The sequence below is a fragment of the Cygnus olor genome, chromosome 2 (assembly GCF_009769625.2).
Source record: "Cygnus olor isolate bCygOlo1 chromosome 2, bCygOlo1.pri.v2, whole genome shotgun sequence".
In the NCBI taxonomy this organism is placed as follows: domain Eukaryota; kingdom Metazoa; phylum Chordata; class Aves; order Anseriformes; family Anatidae; genus Cygnus; species Cygnus olor.
In genome coordinates, this window is record NC_049170.1 from 126,001,100 (window position 1) to 126,013,389 (window position 12,290).

General features: G+C 38.9%; 1 protein-coding gene across 8 annotated transcripts in view; it reads right to left on the reverse strand.

The window, feature by feature from the left end:
• Nucleotides 1–12,290, reverse strand: part of NCOA2 (nuclear receptor coactivator 2) — a 201,814-nt gene that overhangs the window by 94,895 nt on the left and 94,629 nt on the right. The window contains exon 4 of one of the 8 annotated variants that reach the window (XM_040545928.1): nt 1,744–1,841. The exons of the other annotated variants lie outside the window; for them this stretch is intronic. The gene's annotated coding sequence lies outside the window, so the exon portion shown is untranslated. The remainder of the gene's footprint in view (nt 1–1,743; nt 1,842–12,290) is intronic. 8 annotated transcript variants of the gene reach the window in all.

The following is a 12,290-nucleotide window of genomic DNA, read 5'->3' on the forward strand; positions in this document are numbered from 1 at the left end:
TTTGTGAGAACCCAGAGCCATTTCAAAAGCACAGTCTATCCAAAAGGTTGATATTGTTCAAAGTTTTTTCCATTAGTATGTCAAATACAGGCAAATACGAATGACTGCACCAGCGGTAAAGGTCTATTTTCCTCCAAAACATAGGTGCCACCCTTCCAGTTAGTGCTGCTCGGCCCCCGCTCTCTCGTGAGGTCTTCCGCAGCGAAATAAAGGAACCCCAGGCAGCGGGGAGAGGAAGTTTCATTGTTCTGGTGGCTTCTCCGTTTGCTGCCGGGAAGGCGAGGGGCTCGCCGGGCGCTGGCCAGCGGTGCCACACGCTGGGCCCAGGCCCAGGCCCGCGCTCTGGCCTGCAGCGGGGCCGCGCTTCCAGCAGCCCAGCGGAGACAAAAGAGGGCAAGCAAATAAATAGCGCCAGCTTGTTTACGTTTCTGTCTCTGTCCTCCCAGTATGAAGTAAAGTAGCTTCAAACGCACGCTCCATTAATCTGGGAACCATAACATTTTCCTTCCCCCTCCTATCTCAAAGCAGCACGAGTTTTTCAAAGTCCTGAAGAAAATAAACTACGGCATTTCCTGTGTGCATTTAATTAATTATTAAAGGGATCCGACGCGTGATAGTCATCACCGCTATTGCAATAGGGATCCGGGAAAGCACACTTTTTAGCAAGCTGCCAGTGCACTGCAGCAATGACCTGTTATACCTATCCTTGCAAGCCTGCCCTTTACTTGGGAGGCAACACTGTAGAGAAGTTACAATCAGTGCTCCCACGCAAATCCCAACATTTCATTTTATCATTTTTTTGTAGCGCAGGATCACAGTTATTGCTATGAGGTGAAGCAGCACAATGCTGGGCTTAATGCCGGGTATGACAGGAAAATAAAACAAACAAGCTTTCAAGAACTTCCCAGGCAGGGGAGACAGCACACCATCTTCCCTTGCTGCAAGTAACATTTTTTTCATGGGATATTATTATTAAATTCATCTGCAGAATTAAATGTTGCCCTCCCAAGGTTAACAGAAAAGTAAATACTGCCAAGGTATTCAATGACATCAGCACGCATAACCATGAGATAAATACGAGGTCTGAAGATTAACTGAATGTCATTCTGTTTGCGGGGTCACAGACTTGTAAAGAAAACTATTAAGATTAGAAAATAGAGAAAGTTATATAACTGCAAATGTTTCCGTGTGTTTTGTCTACTTAAGCTCTTGGTCAGAAAGAGAAAGCTTTAGAGCAAAAACGTCTCAGTCTGACTTCCTCCGTACTTTTTCATGTGCATAGAAATTACTGAATACTGAATGGCAATTACTGCAATGAAAAAGGCACTCGTGGGCTCCACCTCCTCTTGACAGTGGGAAAATATAGATGGGTTTGTGTATTATTCTGGACGCCAGAAAACTTGCTTACAAAAGTATTTCCTGCACACTGACTAAGATATATTTAGCCACATAAACCCATAAAACTGTCACAAGCAACCACAAGTTCACCTGTAGCCATTAAAAAGAGGGGAAAACTACAGAAACTGGAGAACCAATTTTACATTATTTTTTTATATTTGTTACTTAGAAACAATAGCTTTAAACTCCCTTGCTCAAAAAGAAATTAACTGTTCCTCCCGCTCCCCAAAAGCAACCTCCCACCCCTAGCAAAATCCAGAAACCTCCGATGCACACGCAGGGGCACAGAGACGTGCAGATAGAGAGCAGTAAGGACAATGAAGTCACAGCACTTCAGAAACACACCTTGTCGTCTTCCAGCCTTTGCAGTTCAAGGCAGATCCTACTAGTTTTCCTGCGTCTTCAGATCAAGATGTAGATAAATCCCCCATCCATCACACTTGCTTTTTATTAAAAACAGGATGAAAAAAAAAAAGGAAGAAAAAGAAAAAACAAAACAAAACAAAACAAAAAAAAAACAATTACCAGTAAATTTACAGCCTTAAAAATATCAGCTCTGCATTATCCCAAACCAGTGTTATGTCTCGATGTAAACCAAAGCACATGCTGAGTGAGGACGTGCGCACACAGCAGCTTATCATCTCTGTCATCTGCTTCTAATGACAGCTGACAAACTGGCCGCACTAATCCTTCCCTAACTGCTGATCAGAGAGAGCTCCCTTTGACAATCCAGCATGGTGGAGTACTCGAAAATTCCTCCTGCTTCTGTTCTGTTGCTGCTCTAAAAAGCAGTTTCCTTTTCATTGAGATAATAGCTTTTTCTGCAGTCACGTGGTGCCCGGGCTACATTAGCAGCGTTTTATGATAATCGTCAGAGCAACTCCCCTCCCTCCGATCTTCCGATTTTTCAGGGTCCGACTCCTGAAGAAACCCGAACCCGCAACACTCGAGATCCTTTCTGCATCTTCCTCCATTGACAAGCAAATCGGGCTGCTGATGCAGAGGACGAATGCACGCGCCCTCTCCACTTCTTGCACCAAAACTAATTAACAAATACGTTTTTAGGCACTGCCTTTGCTGGGGCATACACACTGGTCATAAACATGTCATATGGGACTAAACTGAATATTAAGTATGCTTAATACCAAATATCTGGCATGCTAGATTTACTCTTTTTCCCCTACAGTACTTTATTATTTTTTTTCCTGTAATTTTATTTCTGCTGCAATAAATACTCTTCTCTCAGCAACATCCTATGGCTTAACTCCTCCCGGCACTGAATTCTCATGCAAATACAAAAAAGCACAAATAACAAACAATTTTTTGCTACAATCTCCAGCCTGAGTGCTTCCTTTTTTTTTTTTTTTTTTTTTTTTTTAAAGCAACGTCATTTATCTTGCTTTAACTCAGTACCCTGACAAGCATCTTAAGCACCTCCCAACAGGGAACAACAGGGAAACCCACCTAAGCTTCAGCTTCTGAGTTCCCATCCCTCCTGTTTACATAGTGCCAGATCCCAGGTGGGCTTGCACCTGGAATTGCAACTGTTCAGGGGGTTTTCTACTTGTAAAAGGCAAAGCATATACACAAAAGGCAAAGTATATGCACAAACACCTCTGACATCACAGATCAGCAATCCTTCACCTTCTATTTCAGTGTTGGGATTTGCAAACTCTTTAAGAAAGCTTTGGATGAAGCATCTTAAAGTAATTTTCAAGCCTGCAAAACAACTTCTGCAGCTTTGCATCTACTCTGTTCAGATCTTAATGAGGAAACAATTATTTTCTTTTCTCCTTCTACTTCTATCACCTCCCATTATCCCACATTATTCTCCTTAAAGACAAGACTGATCATAAACTTATGGCTTCTCCAGACACTGAGAAGGTAAGTGTTAGGGACTGTGGTTGTACTCATAGGGGAATAAGGTGGACATTGTGAGGAACTAATGACTATCCCATGCAGTCCAGCTTTGCCCCATCACCTTTTCTCTTCACTCCTCTCTCCAGGGACAAGCTTATTCAGGAGCAGGCCCTGTTCAAGGCTCTAGGGGAACCCTGCTCCTAGGCCATGGCCAAGTCAAGGGATGACCTTTCTGGGGCACAGGAGCTAGAAATGGAACAGGAATGGGAACGAAGACCCCTCTCTGCAGCAGAATGAATCCTTTTTTCCAATTTTTCCAAATCCTTTTTTCTTTTTTCTGTGCTTCAGAGATGATCTGTGAGAAAGACCCAAAATCCAGGAGTAAAAAATCCGATTCAATAAGGAGACTACATATTACCCTACATTCACCAAACATAAACATATATGCTAAACTGAATATTAATATTTTCATATTAAGTTTTCTCTTAGTATATCTTTCTATCCCAAAGTTCCACACTGTATAAGGTAATGAAAATGCGCATTATTTTGAGCTACATACACCAACAGAATAAGAACTGCTTTGCAATCTCTACTTTCTTTTCTCAAAGCAAATTGTCGCCAGCATTTTCCACATTAATTAACTGAAAGGAGGAGCACCAACAATATTGTCTAAATTAGCAAATGTCACAAATGTGGGAAAAACTCTGAAAATTACTGACAACTATTTGATAATCAATAAAAAATATTAATAATCAAATTTTATAAGTAAAATCAGCTTTCCCAAGAATATACACAAAATACTGCAGCTGTGAACTACAGCCTAGGAAAAACGCAAAAACTGGGAGCACGCCAGTCACACACCAGAGCTAGAACTGTACTGCTGATATTTGCAGGAAACATGAGATAAAAATTCAAAGACAACGCAATATGGCGAGCACAAACACAATAATGGCTGTGTTAGGGAAGGAATTACATGTAAATAAAAAGGAGAGAACAGAAGAGGATTGTTACAGCCATAAAGTGTGAATTAAAGACCGCAAGAAGTGGAAGTATACAGATGTTATTAAAAAGATTGCTTAGTGAAGAACAGAGAACAGATACAATGAATGGAGAAGAGGGAGTAAAGCACTGCAGTACATAGACTGATTCCAGACAAAAAGAGAAAGAAGAAACAAGCAAAAAATACTTCTATTAGAAAACACCAGTCTGCGTATAAATAAGGAAACATGCAGCTGAGGAGGAAAGGCTCTTTGGTTTTATCAACCAGTGAATAAATGCTTCCAGTGGAAACCACAGAGTCTGTGTCTGCTTTTCAATACAGTTTCACACGAACAAGTCCTACAAATAATCTGGAGATGAGCAGGTGACCTTTAAAACAAATTCTGGTAACACAGATTTTTCCTATGAGGATAAGACAAACATCTTACAAAGCAGAAGAGTTTCATCTAAAGTTTTCCCTTAGATATATATTTCATTAATACTTTGTTTTGTTTGCCCAAATATAAGTGATTTCGCAGGAAAGCTGTCCCTTCACTAAAACATTTACAGATTATATTTAACATGATAAAATAATTGAAATTGATAAAGAGAACTGATTTCATTACAGGCATTTTATAGAAGTTCTATTGAGTTTGTAGTTTGTGTGTGTGTTTTTTTCCTCTTTCTCTTTCTTTCTTTCTCTTTTTCTTTCTCTTTCTTTCTTTCTTTCTTTCTTCCTTTCTTTCCTCTACAGAAGAAAGAGTGAATTGGGCAGAGACGAGGACAGACCATGACAGGGTCTGGCCTCTTGCTTGCCCTTCTTCCAACACACTTGCATCTCAGGCACAGACTGGCCAAGCAGTCCCAAAAGCTCTCATGTTTCTTTTAGTCTGTTCTCTCACTGCCTGTTCTCCACATCCTGGAGAATCCAATTCAAGCTTCATCAGCCCTTCAGTGCTCTCAATTCAGCGTAGCAAATGGGGTGCAAAGATTGCCAGTTACAGCGATGGCAGCTGTTTACACTGCAGAGTAGTAAGACACTTGAAAACGTGTTGGAAAGATTACAAAGCTGACTCTCCAGGCTTTATTCAAGACAGGAGGCCACTGACTTTTAGGAAAGCTGACTAGCTTGTGTCAAGTGCTGTTTGTGAGAAAGACTGGAAGGGCAAAGACCTCCACCAGCACAGAAAATGAGAAGCAGAAATGACTAGAACTGACTTCCGGGAAGCACAACAAGCATATTACAGCTCAGATCAGGAATAAAAACAGTGCAATGATTTTTCACGTGTTAAGTTTCCATAAATGTAGAAGCAAACATATAGCTTTCAAATATTAGGTCATAAAGTTCCTATGTGAACGCTAACATAAATGTTAGGATTTTCAAGTCAAAACTGGAAACCTGTTGACTTACATGTCAATGACATTAACGTTTCTCCAGTTCAGGAACTCCTTATCCACCACTATTTGAACGTGAAGTAGATTTTTCCTTTTCCTTTTACCAGCTGAAGAAAAATTTTTTAAAAAGTACTAGAGACAAAATCTAATTTTTCTGACCTTTGCACCTTCTCCTGAGGGCCAACGAACACCACAAACTCCTGCTGGAATCAAATTGAATGCACTTCCACTGCAATTTTAGCACTTGGCATTTCTGACAGTCTCAGTAACATGCTGCTAAGTACCTTGTGACTTCTGTCCATAACATGGCAAGGAAAAGACAGGAACCTCCTCCTCTCTTAGTATCTCAGATATTCCTTTTAACTTCTCTTTATAGTATAAAAATGCCCATGCTTCTTAAACATGGCTTACCAAGGCTCTCATAACTTCATAACTGTGCACACTGCCACCCACACAGAGTATTCAGTGTGCAAGTTTCTGCAGTATCTGACTGGCGAACACAATATTGTGCCATGTGCTATATATAGCAAAAGTTGTGTATAGGCATGTCCATTGGAAATTGTGCCTTTTTTTTTTTTTTTTTTAAAATACAAGTTTGATGACTCCAGTTTACTGAGCTTTTTGAGTAATGGTTGGGATTTTCTTTCTTTCTCTTTTTCTTTTTTTTTTTTTTTTAATCTCTGCTTCTTCAACCTCTTACCTTTAATTAAGAAGACGTATGAGAAAATGGTCAGATCCTGGCAAAGGATTTGTATTTCTTCTTCTAAACTAATAAAGGGCTAGATCTCCTGTACTAGGGTACTTGCCAGGGCTCTCTGTGGGTTACACACAGAGGACTGCTCTCTGATGGAGCTAGGCCTCAGCCCACAGACAATCTCACGACGGCAGAGTGCTTCCACTGACACTGAAGACACACAAGAGGAACTAAACACAGGAAGTTGAGCAAGCGGAGAAAACCAGAACGAGAATGGAAATACTACAGAATAGAAATAAATAGGTTGTACTAACATGATATAGTATATGAATGTAGTAACCTCTACTATTCCTTCTTATAGAGAATGCAGCTACATTATGAAGTCCAGAATAATTTCATTAAAGAAATGACTATTAACTCTACTAAATGTGCCTCTTACCAGTGAGTATATTTTTTTAAAACTGCTAGATATCTTTTTTTTTTTTTTTTAGAACTCGGAAGTCACCTCACCACAGAACAGAAGTACTGGTAGGGGGAAAGACTCCTGATCATAAAAGGATCTTTAAACCTGCAGACCATCAGATGGCAACATTCAGTGGCTGAAATTTTAAGTTAGATAAAAGTTTAAATTACACAAAAGACAGACTAAAAATGTTTACTTTTGATAGTGGGACAAAAACATTCTAATTCACCTAAGGATAAGATAGGTTTTCTTTGATGCAGTCTCAGCTGGAGACAAATACATCTATAAATGACATCCTATGGTTCAATCAAGGTAGAGGATTAAGGGAGAAATCATTAGGTGAAATGTTATGGTCTCGATAGCCAGGCAAGGCAGCAGAGTGTAATGCTCCACCCGGCCATAAAAGCAACGCTGTGTGAACTCAGCAAGATTTGATACATTGCATGTGGTTTTCCTTGAAATAGAAAGTTGCTGTTGTGTTTAATGCAAGTGGGACCTCTACCTTTAGTTCAGGATACAGCAAATTACTCCACCATACCCAGTGGAGAATATGTGGGCCTCTGTGCCTAGACCTCTCTCCAAAGAGAAAGTTAATACTTCCCACTAAGTCATGAAAGTCTGGTGTCCCATCTGCTCTCAGTAGTCTTCTTCTAACTGCCCGTGGCCTGCAGACATTGCTGTGCATTTGAACTGCCAGTTCCTGTAAGTGACGAGAAGGGTACACAGAGGGACTGTATCTTGCAGATCCCCAAATTCTGGGCTTTCATGTCCCTCCAGTGGACCTCACTGAAGAAGGGAGATTCTACCGATATAATTGGGCTCACATGTGAGAAACTGAGAGACAGGGACAGCTGCTCATCACAAATCTGAGAATAAATAAGAAGCTAATTTAATGCTGCATCATCCACTTGAGCTAAACCTTATGAACACATCAGAAAGCACTAAGTCAGTGTAAATGATGAACAAACAGAGGAGAACAGTAAACATTGAGGACAGACCTCTTGCCTTAATCATTACGAATTTCATGCACAGTAAGGTTGTGTTGCTAGAGCAGGACCATGCCAAATTTTGGTATAAGGCCTGACTATTTAAGTATCTAGAACATCAGTGGATGATGAAAAATACAGAAGAGAAACTAAAGAAAGACAGCTTTTCTATTAAAAGTTTTAAGTGTTCTGGTAATAATTTCAATCAGTATCAGACAGAATCATGGGGAAAAAAACAAACACACACAAAATCCACCAGTTTAACTGAACCCGAACACAAACACTCCTGAAAACGCCTGTCACAGAAAATTGTATCTGATGAGAAAACCAAGAGCTCAAGACTACAGCCTCCTAAGTAAACCAAAAGTGAAAGGAAAAGTATCAGCAGTCGGAATTCATCTGATTTGCAATCAAATAGTTAAATAATCTAATATGAAATAAAATCAACATTGGGCCAATTCCTAAACTGTTCCTTTTTTTAATGAGGCTAATGTGGCAAAATTGAAATTTAACTCAAATATTGTGAAAATTCAAATCTTCAAATTTTATACGGTGAGAATAAAAGAGAAAAAAAAAGTGCTAATACAACAGCAATCACTGCATGTAGGATATTCAGTAATATTTAAAACAACAACAGTTATGTGTTCAACAGAAACAGGACTTGTTTACTTCTCCTCTCACAACAGTGCGGGTCTTCTACCAGTGCCAGTGTTAACAAATGGCAGCTCTAAATCACAGAAGATAATAGTCATTTTATCTGAGTAAAGAAAGAGCAAAATTTAGGTATGTAGGTAATTATTCGCAGTCGAAATGAGACACAACAGTCTAACAGAGGCCTAATTTTAAACAAAAATGCTATACAATCTCAAATAACCTCCAGTGTTTAGAGTTGAATATTTAACTTGACGATAAGAGAGGAAGCATGTCAGTGCTTGAGTCTACTGCTAACTCTAGGAGAAAAGTTCAACATGCTGAACTCCAAAACAGAAATATAGTTCTCAACTTGTTTGTTCTGGGTTTTCCGTAAAATGAACTGCAGAGTACATGCACGTGTATGACAGAAGGAAAAGGCTCAGAAACAGCACAGAGCTCAGTCTTTTCATCTGAAATATTTAGAACATACAGAAAACACTGTCACATCATGAGAACACATCAGTGTTATACTGTACAGCAATATGAAAAGCTAAAGTCAGCCACAAGTTCTGAGAATAGATGGCAGGCACATTACAACTGCATATCATAGGGCTGATGGGTCTTTCCTCAAAGTAAAATTAGTGGCCCTGACCATGCTTACACTTTAAAAATTTTCCATGGTGCTATCTCGAAAACTTACTTTACACTAATATAACAAAGCTATCAACAACATAGACTGTGCTTTTCATTTTCTTGAAGACTGCGCTTGATCATGTTGTACTGAGGAACAAGATGATACAAGGTCAGTTAAACAGGGAGAAGATTCGTGTTTGGAAGAATACACTGTTATTTTGTTTATTTTATTTTGACAGACTGCCATCTTTTCCTTCCATACATATGGTTGTCATGACTCTCTCATCTTTAAACTGTAGTACTTCACAGTTCAAGGAACAATTTCTTAAAACTTCACAAGTCGCCCTTAATAATGAGATTTGTGAATTATTTAGATGTTTACTAGTAGTCTGTCCCAGGTTTTTAAGACCTCTTACTTTCAAAGCTTCAAGTTAACAATGTAATAATAAATACTATAGTATAAGTCATTTGGCATCAGCAGGGCTTCCCTTCAAAAAGGGATCAGCCGAGCCCCTGAAATGAACTGTCCTTTCTCTTTTCAGCATCCTGCCCAATACTACTGAGAAAATAGGTGGAATATGTGACATTTCAGGACAAAAAAGCCTCACACAGTAGATTTCACTGGCAGCTTTAATAGCAGTATAACAAAGGAGGAAAGAGATCTCTCAAATAATCAGTATGTAAAGTCATTTATGGCTTTCAAAAGACAAAATTTCAACCACAAGCCAATAGACAACCAAAACAACTGCCAGAGAGCTGATGTGCTCTGTGCTTGCAAACTACATTTCCACCTGAGAAGCAGGATGCCATGGAGGACCACCTCCAACGCCAAGTGAACACCACTACCCTTGCCCAAGTGCAATTCAGCCTCACTCACTGAGCTGCATTTCCAAAGGAGAACATCTTGCAGCTTTGTTCTACGACATGCATTTGGATCAACTCATTTACATATGATGCTGTGATGCTAATTGTTATAGATAACACCGTTTATGGTCCTCTGTGCTGGAAGGATTGGTTTTCCCTTTATTGCACATGATGGGAGTTGTGGATTTGGGATGCTCACATTTCAGAAATGGCTTCAAACTTAGCTTGGCAGAACTAAGATTCAGGGACAGTCACTTGTTCTACCAGACAAAAGCCTAATGGGTAGATAGAATATAGTTTAAGTGAATTAATACTGTTAATATTTATTAAAGGGAGTTTTACTATCAAACAGGAGTAATTCTCTTGATAAACATATTTGACACTGCTGATGTTAACACTGGAAGCAAGTTCAAAGAAAGTTAAAGTATTAAGGGGCAGCTGAAGGGTTTTTGTTTTTTCTTGAAATAGACCTCTTTACAGAGCCTTTTTTTTTTTTAATCTTATATGACAGTGTATGCAACATACAGTGATGACTTTCCAGAAATGTAAACCCTTACAAATCAGTAAGCAAAGATATCCAAATTAAAATAAATTAAAACAAAACAAAACACACACACAAACGAGCAAACCAGCAACACCTACTTTGGAAAGTAGCTACTAGATGTTGAATCTATGCCCCTATTAGCTAAGATAGTGGCAATTTCTGAAATCGCCTGCTGCCCGGAGTCTTTGAATTCAACACGATTCTGAATATGCTAACTGTACATACTATATAGAAGCTTATACTAGATGGCACTGAGGAGGGGTAAATGTGAGAACAATTTTTGACAGCAGCAAGAAGGGAGAGCCTCCAGTGGAAGCAATGAGCAGCGCACTGGGAATTAATAGGGTCAGTTAAAGTACCTCAATTTTAGAAAACCAGGCAACATGAGATTACAGATCCTGACTGCAATGTTTTTCTTCTCTCCTACAAAAGCAGGGTTTTAAACCTTCTGTGGTTGCAATATCATTTTATGAGTTTAAATATTTCATAATACAAGGTGGAAAAACAGCAAAGGGAAGGTCAAGCTGGGTACCCCTACATAACACTTACACTAACATTTGTATTTACAATACAGATTATTAAGAAAGATGGAGGAAAGAAGAGGAAGTGATAAAGTACCGATTTATATGTTTTAGGTATTTAGAAAGCTTCCATGACATAGGATCCCTGCAATCTGTAATATATTGCATTCACTTAATATCTACGTTATATGTGAATTCATATAGATGTATTACATTTATTACTACATATCCTGCAGCATCTCCATCACTCTCAGAGCCAGAGCAGTGGGCAGATACATAAAAATCAGACCAGCAAAGTCCTCAAGCTCTACGGATGAGAAGAGTGCTAGATGAAATTATCAAATAATGCAAAGAACAGACCAAATGATGCCTAAAGCATAATGGAAGAGGACCAAGATGGAAGGCAACATGAAGAGAAATATTTCAGAGCAGATGACAGCTTTTAATCAGACAATTTACTATGGCCTAAATATACAGTCTTCTAAACCAACTGTATTAAGACATGTAGAAGTAATTTTTTTTTTTTTTTTTTTTTTTTACTGAAAAATCTCTTACATGGTCATAGCACTGCTTCTCTTCTCTATCACAATTTTCTTTCTAGTAACATCTCCCCACAACCTTTTTAACTGAATGTGACTTCAGGTGTAAAGCTGCACTTCATCCAATAGTGCAGCAGAAAAAAAAAAAAAAAGTGTTCCAGAAGTTTGTTATCCCCCAGGCAAGATTTAAAATTTGTGCAAGAACCTTCTTGCCTCTGTTGTCAGTATTAGAAAGCCTGGGTCTTTCCCAAATAGTTAAAGGCTTATTTGGATTTAGCTGGATATAATTCTGACCTAATATTTGGACTTGGATTAAAGGCCAAGCACTTTAAATTCATGTTAACGTTATGAATCCGAAGGGTAGATAACCTATAAGTGTGTTCTGCTGAAGACCATTCCTTAAACCCATCCAGAAGCCAAAACTAATACACAGGAGAGAAACCCAATTATAAAGTAGCATATCTCAGCAGGAACATGTACACCGATCCTTCAAAACCTGTGTTAGATGCCTACTGATTTCCAGGTAGAGTTGAAGATGTTCACACTGAAGTACAAACGCCTGAATGACTTGGACATGACTATTCTTGCTTTCAGTATCTTATACGTGTGTGTGTAGAAATATGTGTATATAAAAAAGTATAAAATCTTGAATAACACTTACCCAATTGAATAAAATAATATAGATAGTAAGCACAGACTGCAATATTTTTCCGCTTCTGGATTTTGATGACAACAAACCCTAGGAATCATACTAAAAATATTAGTTCCTTTCAAACCATACA